Source organism: Silene latifolia, chromosome Y (genome assembly GCF_048544455.1).
Source record: "Silene latifolia isolate original U9 population chromosome Y, ASM4854445v1, whole genome shotgun sequence".
Classification (NCBI taxonomy): Eukaryota; Viridiplantae; Streptophyta; class Magnoliopsida; order Caryophyllales; family Caryophyllaceae; genus Silene; species Silene latifolia.
The window spans coordinates 23,692,480-23,701,944 of NC_133538.1; the positions used below are offsets into that span (position 1 = coordinate 23,692,480).

The 9,465-nt window shown below is 41.9% G+C and overlaps 1 non-coding gene across 1 annotated transcript; it reads right to left on the reverse strand.

Moving 5' to 3' along the window:
* Positions 1 to 4,954: 4,954 nt before the first annotated feature.
* LOC141636176 (small nucleolar RNA R71) lies at positions 4,955 to 5,061 on the reverse strand. The gene has a single exon (XR_012540806.1). It is a non-coding gene; the product is annotated as a small nucleolar RNA R71 (small nucleolar RNA).
* Positions 5,062 to 9,465: the final 4,404 nt, after the last annotated feature.

Genomic DNA, 9,465 nt, shown 5'->3' on the forward strand with positions numbered 1-9,465 from the left:
CTAAACTTCATGTATAAACACGGTTCTTCCACACTTCTAGTGAAACCGTATTAGTTAATAACATTATCAAAGCGATGATTCCAATTCCTAGATGCTTGCTTAAGACCATAGATGGACTTCTTAAGCTTACACACCTTCTTAGGGTTAGATGTATCCACAAAACCTTCAGGTTGTATCATGTATAGCTCTTCTTCTAGAATCCCATTCAACAAGGCGGTTTTGACATCCATTTGCCGAATCTTGTAATCATGAAATGCGACAACCGCTAAGATTATCCTAATGGACCGAAGCATAGCGACTGGAGCGAAGGTTTCGTCATAGTGTAAACCATGAACTTGGGTGAACCCTTTTGCTACCAATATAGCTTTGTAAACATCTACATGTTTATCCACGCCGAGCTTAATTTTATATATCCATTTACACTGAAGGTTACGCACTCCCTCAGGTAAATCCACCAAGTCCCATACTTGGTTCTCGTACATGGAATCCATTTCGGATCGCATGGCTTCTAGCCAAAGCGAGGAGTCGAGACTAGACATGGCCGATTTGTAGGTCGTGGGTTCATCACTTTCCAAAAGTAACAAAACACCATCCTCTTCGATGTTACCATGGTAGCGGTCAGGTGGATTAGAAATCCTACTTGACTTTCTAGGAACAATTACCGCTTCAGAGGAAGAGGGAATGCTATCCTCCACGTTCTCCTCTACCTCATTCTTGGTTTGTGGCTCTCGAACATCGTCAAGTTCAAATTTTTTCCCACTCTGTCTCCTAGAAATAAACTCCTTTTCTAGGAAGACAACATCATGAGCCACAAACACTTTGTTCTCATGTTTATTGTAGAAGTAATAGCCACATGTTTCCCTTGGATATCCTACAAAAAGAAATTTGTCAGACCTGGGTGGAAGCTTATTGTCAGACTTGATCTTGACGTACGTTTCGCAACCCCAAATACGCATGAATGACAAATGATAGACTTTCCCTGTCCATATCTCATATGGAGTCTTATCGGCCGCTTTAGTCGGGCTTCGATTTAGTAAAAATATTGCAGACAAGAGGGCAAAACCATAAAATGAACTAAGAAGCTCAGTTAGACTCATCATAGACCGAACCATATCTAGTAAAGTTCGGTTTCTCCTTTCGGCCACACCATTTAACTGTGGTGTGCCAGAAGGAGTCCATTGTGATACTATACCACAACCTTTTAGGTGTGAATCAAATTCATAATTTAGATATTGACCACCACGATCGGATCATACGGTCTTAATCTTTCTATCCAATTGATTCTCTACTTCATTTTGAAACTCTTTGAACTTGTCAAAAGCTTCACTCTTGTTCTTCATTAAGTAGACATACCCGTATCTACTTAAGTCATCAGCGAATGTAATGAAGTAGTGAAAACCTCCTCTAGCAGTGATAGTTAATGGTCCACACACATCCGTATGTATGAGAGCCAAAACCTCACTAGCTCGTGTCCCTTTTCCCGCAAAAGGTGTACGAGTCATCTTGCCTAAAAGGCAAGACTCGCATGTACCATAAGAGTTGAAACCAAATGGTTTGAGCACTTTTGATGAAGCAAGCCTCTTAATGCGTCTTTCGTTTATGTGGCCTAAAAGACAATGCCAAAGGTAGGATTAGTTTGGATCACCCGTTTTGAGCTTTTTAGTTTCTACATGATAAACGTCATTAGCATCATTTAAAACATAAATGCCTCCAATTGAAATGGCCTTGCCATAAACCACATCATTAAATGAAAAAGTACAACTATTGTCCTTAATCATAAAACAAAATCCTTCTACGTCAAACGCGGAAATGGAGATCATGTTCTTGGTTAAAGTTGGTACAAATAACACTTATTTAAATACAACTCTAGACCACTAGCTAAAGTGAGCACATAGGTCCCCACGGAAACGGCCGCTACACTAGCTCCATTGCTCATGCGGAGATCCACATCACCTTTTGCTAGTGCTCGCACGTCCCTTAAACCCTGCAAATTATTACAAAGGTGAGAGCCACATCCGGTATCAAGTACCCAAGTGGAAGTGCAAGCATAATTAACGTCTATCACATAGAGAGAGGAAATCATACCAATAGGCGTCACACACCCTTCCTTGAGATCCTCCAAATATTTGGGACAACTTCTTCTATAATGCCCCTTCCCATTACAATGGAAACATTCGGCCTCGGAGAGTTTGACACTTTTTGCCTTGGGATTGCCATTCTCAACGGCCTTCCCCTTTCCCTTGTTATGTTTCTTTGAGGATTTCTTAAATTGGGACTTTTCATTCCCCTTTCTTTACTTAACTCCAAGGGACATGTTCCTTAACTTCATGGTTAAAACATCCCCTTTGTCACTCCCACTAGATTTCATATCCCTCTCCGCTTGGGTGAGGAGTGCATGAATTTCATGATAACTCTTATCCATGCCATTCATGTTGTAGTCTACCCTAAAATGGGCAAACTTGGTGGGATGTGAGTGGAGGATACGATCCACCGCAAGAGTCTTAGGAATCTTACACCCTAGACGCTCTAGGATGTCGACAAATTCGACCATTTTGTGTACATGGGGACCAACCTTTTGGCCCCTCTCAAGCTTAGCTTCAAAGAAGCATGCTGCCGCATCGTATTGACGGACTTTAGGTGTTTGTTAAAATATAGTAATCATACGAGTGAATATCTCGTACGCATTAAAAGAAATGCATGAAAGCTTGAGCTTTGGAGATATCGACTGATGCGTGTCTTTTATATGATGTTTTATATCCCATTTTACACGCATTTCAGAGCTCATTCATGTAGTTTATGCTACATTTTTCCCTATTTCCGTCTACTTCCGTATTTTTGTACATTATTGCAGAAATGTGAAGAATCCAGCGGAAATCGAGCTAAATCCATCCCCGAGTATCTTGCATTACATTTGACGTGAAGTATTCGCTTAAGGAACGAGCTTGGTGCGCAATTCAAGGCCCAAAAGACAAATCCACGAGATTATAGAAGTCAAGTAGCAAAGACAAGCAACGATCGACCACTACCATCATCGATCGACCAACCATCGGGTTCCGAAGCTCTTGTTCATTGCTATTCATCGATCGACCATCTAGCAACGATCGACCAAACTCGCTATTCCGCATTTAGAATTTAAAGACCGTGAATCTTGAAGCCCAAAGTTATGTTAGGTTTAGGAAATAAAGTTACGTTAGTTGCTATATAACGTAACCTAGAAACATCAGTTTTTGACATCAAGTTTTTACATTAAGTTTTACATACGGTTCTTAGAAATAATTAGGGTTTGGGAAACTATTTCGCATTGGATTTTCGTTGTGGCTTCAATCATTCCTTTACGATCCTTCTGCAATTTCGGTATTCACTTGCTCTATTTTCAGTTCGTCTTTATTGCATTGATAGTATAGGAATTGTTAGTTAGTCTCCCGAAACCGTATTATCTTTATTGTTAATTGTTTGTTCATTCGTTTTAAGCATGAAACCTTCTGTCTATTTCGTTAATTTCATTGTTGTTATCAACGTTAGTATGAGTACCTAAATCAATTGTGCTAGGAAGTAGGCGAATTATAGCGTAGGCGGCGTAGTATTGTTTGGACTGAATTCGCGTGTCAGTCGATCGACCACCATACCTGGTCGATCGACTGACCACGTGAGGTTACCTTTCGTTTTAATTGATTTTAATGTTGTATTTAACGAATCGAATGCATGCGACCACTTAGATGCTTAATTTAAAACTGACCCATTAGATCGAAAGATAGGGACAGTTGTTAGACCACCAATTAAAATGACTAAACTGTGCTGAGATCGAAAGATAGGTATAGTTTAGACCGTTAGTCACTTTTCAGGACGAGAGTCAGTATTAGTGATATTAGGGACTTATAGCAAGATCGAAAGATGCTATCTGTTAAGAGTGGACCGAGAGGACCTCTTGTTTTCCCGCCTCACTTGTGTTTGATTCAGACCGACTTAGTATGCTGCCGCCGAAGCTGTAATGAACCGACCATCCTAGTACCCCTTCTTTATCTGTTTAATCCGTCTTTTTAGTTTATTGTCTTTATTTATTCTTAGCTATAGACCAATTCAACTCAACCCCTACACTTGTTACCTTAGACTAGAATTAGACAGCTAGAAATTACGTCTGCCTCCTTGTGGTTCGACCCTGTTACCACTAACCTAGGTTAGTCTTAATAGGAAATTATAAATCTTATTTTTGGTACTCACAACGACGGGTATCAAATTTTGGCACCGTTGCCGGGGAGGCAATAGTTCTAATTTTTAGTTGTTTTATTTTTAGTCTTTCTTAGTTTAAGGGACATCCGTTCCTTAAACTTTTCTTATATTCTTTTTGTAGTTTCTTCTTATGCGCAGGTCACAGGTGGTGAACTAGTACCATTAAATCCTGAGATTGAGAAATCCTTGCACGAGTTGAGACGATCAGAAAGGGTATTACCGACAGAGGAAGAGCTGAGTACTCTGTCAAGCCACTACGAGAACGCTCTGTTCGAAGGAGATCCACCTACATCTCCCGCCTCTACTTCTTCAAAGAGACAAGCATTACTTCTCCTAAATCCCGATTATTGCTGAAGAAGCAACCATTGCTAGTCACTCAGAGCCAACAGCTGCGAATCTCTACAAAGGATTCGAACTACCTGGGGAGGTGAGAAAATTCGAGCCAAAGCCTTCCCATATTAACCTGGTTGAGAGAAACCAGTTCGGGGGAGCTGCAAATGAAGATGCAGCCAAGCACATGGAGATTTTTATTGATTATTGTTGCTCTATACCCCCGCCGGCCGGTGTGACCCAAGATCAGATCAAGGAGACCATGTTCATTTTCTCTCTTCGTGATGCTGCAAGAGAGTGGTATAGAGATCTGGACCGAGCCGCACATGGGATCACTGACTGGAATTCCTTAGCCCTGGCATTCTACAAAAAGTACTTCTCTGCCTCGAAGACGAATGCCATCAAAGCTCAGATCACGAGCTTTAAACAAGGTCCAGATGAGAACTTCCATGAAGCATGGGTCCGTTTCAAGAAACTGGTGCGAACCATACCGCACCATGGGTTCGAAAAATGGAGCTTGTGCAATTAGTTCTATAATGGACTGTATGACAATCAGAGGGCCATATTGGATGCTGCAGCAATGCCCGATTTGCTGAGAACATGGGAGAGACTAAGGGGTGGAAGATTATCGATGATTTGGCCACTCATAAGGCCGAATATGGGAATTCGAGAGGAAACCAGAGGAGAGCTGCTGAATCTTCCTCTGTTGCTGCACTAGAAGCCCTCACTGCAAGGTTTGACAAATATGAATTAAGAGGAGCTTCTAAAGGTGGGATGTACCAAGTAAATGCTGTTTTAGACGGTCCTTTCGTCTGTAGAAGATGTGGAGTTGAGGGACATGTCTCAGAGAATTGTCCCAGTCCTTTTGAGTCTTGTGCTGCCTTTCAACACTATAGGCAGACAAACACGTACTATGAGCCGAATGTCCACCCCAACTTGAGGTGGAGTAGCCAGAATGTTCTAAATCCGACTCAACCTCCATAACAGCAGCAGCAGCAGCAGCAAGCTTATGTGCCCCCTCATCATAAGCAACAACAATATCAAAAACCTCCTTATGTGCCGCAGCAGCAACAATCCCAGAATTCTGATTTTGCTGAGTTTAACAACTTACTGCTAAAGGAGTCCCAAGCTAGAGAGGCTGGGATGAAGCTACTAGAGAGCCAAATTGCTCAATTGGCTAGTAAGAGCACCACTCGAGCTCCCGGACACTTACCGACTCAAACTGACCAGAAAGAGACCCTAAATGCCATTACTTTGAGGAGTGGGTCTACCCTGGAGGGGCCTGCTATGGTCGAGGATGCCCCTGAAAAGAATGAGGCGGAACCGAGTCAAAACAAAGTCAGAACGAATAAGTCAAAGAAAAAGGCGTCTACCAGGGTATATCGCCGATCGATCGATATATACCGATCGATCGAGATGAGATGCGGGTTACAGGAGCTTCTGGAACTGTGCATCTCAGTCGATCGACTGAGCAAGGTGGTCGATCGACTGAGACCCCTGCTGATATTGAGAAATTTCGTCCTTCAATGCCGGATAATTTGAGAGACCATTTGTTCCAGGGTTCGACAACTCCGAAACTATTGGGGAAAGACCCGAGTGCTGATGGGTCCGTCCTGATTGCGAAGTTCGATCCGATGACGGTTAATGGCTCACATTTGAGACGGTCTGAGGAGGGTTCGAGCTTCAATAAGGAGACGGTGGTGGACTTTCAGCCTAAGTCCACGGATACCGGCACGCGCGTTTTAGAGGAGAGGGCTAAGGTACTTCTCTCAGCCCCATATCCAGAGCGACTAGTGCCGACAAAGGAACAGGTATCTTTCAATAAATTTGAAAAGGTTATTCGTAGTTTGAATGTACAAGTTCCTTTCCTTGAGTTGGTCAATCAAGTGCCTGCCTACAATAAATTCATGAAACAACTCCTGTCTAAGAAAAAGTCACTTGAAAATGTGCATACTGTCACGTTAACCAAAGAGTCATGCTCTTATTTGTCTCATACTGCACCCCATAAGCTAGAGGACCCGGGTAGCTTTTCTGTTCCTTGCAATATAGGTACCTTCTCTATTGAGAAGGCATTATGTGACTTAGGAGCTAGTATAAGCGTCATGCCTTTGAGTCTAGCTAGGAAGCTCAAATTGACTAGGTTCGCAGTGACAGATATGACAGTACAGATGGCTGACCGATCTGCGGTCCAGCCAGTAGGAGTCTTGGATGACATCCCTGTCCAAATAGGGAAGTTCTTCTTCCCCATCGACTTCGTGGTCCTTGACATGCCTGAGGATGCCCATATTCCCATTATTTTGGGTAGGCCATTTCTGCACACTGTTGGTGCAGCAATAGATGTCGGTCTAGGAACCCTGACTTTTAAAGTGGGCAAGCATTCTATCGTTTTTGCCCAGCCATCTAAGAAAAAGAACCCCATGTGGCCTGTGACTTGTAATACGGTTTCTGACAAGAAATCGTACTTTGTGCTTCCTGATTTATCTATCTCTATTCCTGTTGTAACCCCTCCGCCCCAGATTGGGAGCAAATTGGAGGAAGATTTGTCTATTTCTGATATCACATGAGCTGGTTTGGAGAAGGAAGAGCTGCAAGTCACTCTAGCTGCAAAGAAGCCAATCATTTCACGAGGAGGTCTTGGTTGCCTTAGCTATGCCACTGATGAGGAAGTTGATGACGAACCGGCCAAGGCACGGAAGTTTGATTTGGACTTTGATGAGCAAGAAGGGGTCATTGACTGGGGAGACGATGAAAGTGTTGATCCGTTGAGCCATACGGACGTGGAAGCTAAGAACGGTGCAGCTGCTAAGATAAGCACCGTTGAGGCTACCTCTAGTAGCCAGAAGCCGACAAAGTGGGCCATTCCGTGGCCGTTCTTGATCAACTACTAGTTGATCACATGTTTTCCAAACATTTTATTTGCTTTTGTTAGACACTTTTTATTACTTTTGTGTGCGCGAAACTTCGAATTTTGTTTTGCTTGCTTAGGATTTTATGCGTTTGAGACTTTATTCTGGGTTTTGCCGCACTGCAGGCGCGTATTATTGTGCACTTGCAGGTTTTTAGACCTCATTAGCTCAAGTAATTGAGCAAATACGAAGAAATAAGGAATACAAAGAAGATTTTCATCGATCGATCGCTACATTGGTCGATCGATCGAGTTGCACTTTCAGAGCTACTGTTCTGACACATTGGTCGATCGATCACCGTTCTTAGTCGATCGACCAAGGACGCTGCTGTACCTATTCACGACCTCTCCCCTGCTGTGTTTGGTCGAGATGCGGACTTAAGGGAGTTTTCTACTCCACTTTATTTTCCGTCCAATTATTTATTTCTTCTAATTTTCTCATTTATGCACATATTTACCGCTTCAAAATTGTCTTCTCGATTTTATGCGTGGGTTTTATTAGTAGCACTGCTGGCTACTGAAAACTCCTAGCTCACGCTGGTTTGGGGAGGTTTCCTTTGCCGCGTTTAAAGTCTTGTAAGTTCCCGATTTCCACTTCATGTCATTTTTATTTATTTTCCCGCAAATTCCCATTTCTCTTTTCTTCATTACATGATTTTGCACAACGGGGACATTGTGCGATTTGGTTTGGGGAAGGGTTTTGCGTCGCATATCATTTGCTTGCATTCACGTTTACATTCTGTTTTGCATTGTTCATTTCATTTTATACGAAATTCAAAAAAAATTGAAAAATTTCAAAAATTTCCATAAAATGCACGTTTATTTTAGCATATAGGTCGAGTCGGAACGGTAGTATTTCAAGGATGACATTGCATTTTGCACCTGTTTTGCCTGAACCTTGCTTGATTAACATGTTATTAGTAGAATCGTATAAATGCATACCTACGAGTTTTCGTTAATTATTTGCTGGACTTGAGACTTGACTTTGAAAATTGGCAAGCTACATCATATTTCTGAAATTTAGAGCCTATAACTGGTGACATCATGACCAGTTTATCTAGGATTGTGAGTAGTACTCCTTATCAGACATGTCATATCAATGTGCATAAATATGAACTTAATCTGCTTAATACCTGTATGCATTCGGTCTGTGGTTAGTTGACACATTTGGTAGAGGTTTCCCCTTATTCGTTTTGCCCATGAACCCCACACTGCCAAAAGCAGCCTTTTTGTCCCATTACTACATCCTACATTTAGCCTGCCCTTGTCAAGCTAGTAGTCTGTGTTCTTGGGATTGTTACTTAGTTTTTGGTAGCATATGCTCATGTTTGAGATATTGTTGGAAAGATGAAAAGGAGGAAAGAAAGAAATAGAAAAGAAAAAATGATGATTCGAGAGAAAAGAAGATAAAAAGAGTTATGTACTGTTCATGCGGTCGATCGACTGCCCCTTTTGGTCGATCGACTGAGGTTCGAGAAAAAGAGAAAGAATCAATTCGCATAATTTAAAATCCTTATCTTTTGGCGATTTTTGCTCCCATGTATTATTCATATTTTGTGGGGAGTTAGTTGATTACTTTTATACCTGGAGATTGTGAGATTTGTGCTTGCTATAGCACCGTTCCATTTGTTTTGGAGCAAGAAGTTGGATGTTTCCATATGGTTCCGTTTTGGTACTAGCTTGATCACCTGTACCTCCACTTTTCCATAAATGTTTTGCCTCTTCTTACCTATACCTCACATATCCACATATATACCTCGGCATGTGTCATGGTCTCTTGTTGGTTGGAATGCGTATGTACGGTTGTAGAGATTGCTTTCATATTAGACTGCAGGCATGTTCTTATAGGTCGTAGTTAGGTGAGAGTCTTTACAAAATAAATTCTTTCTATCCTCTTATATATTCACCTGTGCTTATGTGTGATTTGAGCGACCCGTGAGAGTCCAATTTGATAAGTCTCTATAGTTGACGGTTCAGCAGTTTTTAACGACTTCATAACTCGC